Source organism: Porites lutea, chromosome 8 (genome assembly GCF_958299795.1).
Source record: "Porites lutea chromosome 8, jaPorLute2.1, whole genome shotgun sequence".
Taxonomy (NCBI): Eukaryota; Metazoa; Cnidaria; class Anthozoa; order Scleractinia; family Poritidae; genus Porites; species Porites lutea.
In genome coordinates, this window is record NC_133208.1 from 26639425 (window position 1) to 26641587 (window position 2163).

Here is a 2163-nt window from a genome sequence, read left to right on the forward strand (position 1 = left end):
CCCTAATGACATTTCAAACAATCGAATAAAATCTGCGGACGTCCGAGGAATTAGACGTTCACTCTAAAAATACCTTTAATAAGTGAAATTGACATATCCCCGCCAACGCCCTAATATTCCCCCTCTGTCTCATTATTCTCTCTCGGTCGGTCTGAAGATGGAATCGATCGATTAGTATCTCGATCGATTTTCTTTTGACAGAAATCAAAGATGGCAGTCCATCACCCGATGAACTGGAGGGTCTGTCAGGAAAAATCAGTGACAAGTGGAAAAACCTTGGTCGTCGACTACAGTTCGATAAAGCACAGATAACAGAACACGACAAAAACAATGATAAACTTTCTGAAAAAGCATACAAATTGCTGATTGCTTGGAAAGGAAGGGACGCCTCAGATGCAACTTACCGTGTTTTGCACAAAGCACTGTCTGACGTAGAACGTAAAGATTTAGCCCAAGAGTTTTGTTGTCAGTGAAAAACTAAAGGTATTTTACCATTGTCTTTGCATTATAGAACTACTGCAGCCGGATATTGTAAAGTTAAAAGAGACCTGTTAAAGTTTGCAATGGGACATGCCCTTGGATGCCATGACCTGGAACTGCATCGTGTTGAACGTTTCATCCACTCTCATTTCGTGTTATGTGGTCTTTTACTAAATCTAATTAACATCAGTGAAAGCCAAAAACTAGCCTGATCGCGAGTCATTTTAGATAAATAGCTTTTTTTTCATACGCAGTGCTCGTACATGCTCACTAGAAGGCACGCGGTCTTAAATTGTGATCAAAATGATAAAAAAGAGTTTTAGCCCATAAGATGTCTTTCTCGTGCAAAAGGTTAAGTGCAGATGGATGGGTTTACTGCCACTTTTTGCCCGCCTGATTCATGTTTTCAGCTTTCCCGACTAAGTTGTTCCATAAGGGACGGTTTGTTTTGAAATAAAGATTTTTTTGAAGTTTTAATCCGTGTCCTGCAGCGAGGAGCGAGCCACAAAGATGCTGACCAGAGTTTGAGGCTGGTATAGGAGAGAGGGGATTTGAAAATACGATCGGGGAGAGGAAGGGGGAAGAAGGAGGAACAACTGCATGACCGAAAAGGGTGGTTGATTAGATAATGTAAATCAAGCTTTTTAAGGGTGGAAGAGTACAATTTAAGTCTATTCGCCAGGGCTTTCTTCCCTTTACTCGCTTCCGTCTTTAGCTCTCTTCTTCCTTTGGCTGAAACACCGTCATAATCTGGGTGGGGTGACTGGGAGAAGAAAAATGGAAGAGACTGCTGCAGTGGTTTCTCTGATCTGGCTTTTCATTTTGTTAAACCATACACTTATGCGCCATTAGTTGTGCAATCAGACTGACACACTCTTGTTATACTTTCCTTTACAGAGGGGTTTCGTACTATTTTCCGACTTCGGCAGAAGGAACTGGAAAAAAAAACTGAACGGACCAGCAAAACTGGGTAATGAATTTGAATCATATCTTTGTAAAAAGACTTCGTGGTTTCTGACGATGGAGGATCAAGAAGCTGTGTCTTTATTCCGCTTTCAGAACATCTGACCTCATCAAAGAAACTAACCCACGAAGACCTGAGGAAGGCAGCGTCATAAAATATTTTGGAGACAACGACTCCGCTGGTCAGTGAAGTATGTTGGTTCTTATTTGCCTTGATCTCAGTTCTTGACACTAGTTATTCAAGGCTTTAAAACCTTGGTGGTGAAAGAATTTTTTTCACCCCGTAACTTGTTTTTTCTCTGTTTTCATTGGTGACGCTGTCGTCAACCTATGCCACTGATATTAATATTATAAAGGAAATAAAGGGAGATGTACAGAATCAACCATAAGAGGACACAGAAAAAATCTGAGCCCCAGATGGGATTCGAACCCACGACCCTCCGTGTTCTAGATCGGATGCTCTGACCTCTGAGCCACTGAGGACTCGTTGGCGAGCAAGGGTCATTTTTGTGGGTTGGACTTGCGAACCGCATCTCACAGTCACACAGTCCATTGCATTGCCACAGTCCACTGTCGTCATTGCCTAAACTGATCTCTTGTGTTTCCTGGGGCGGAATCAAAGATACAACTTGACTTTAATGAGATTCAATATTAAAACAAGGACGCGGAAAATGTCGCGAGTGAAAGTGTTCTGTTGGCCGCTGACGTCATAGAGTTTGC

At 42.1% G+C, this 2163-nt stretch overlaps 1 non-coding gene across 1 annotated transcript; it reads right to left on the reverse strand.

Annotated features, from left to right (window-relative positions):
• Nucleotides 1-1852: 1852 nt before the first annotated feature.
• Trnas-aga (transfer RNA serine (anticodon AGA)) lies at nt 1853-1926 on the reverse strand. Its single transcript has one exon. It is a non-coding gene; the product is annotated as a tRNA-Ser (tRNA).
• Between the last annotated feature and the right edge of the window lie 237 nt (nt 1927-2163).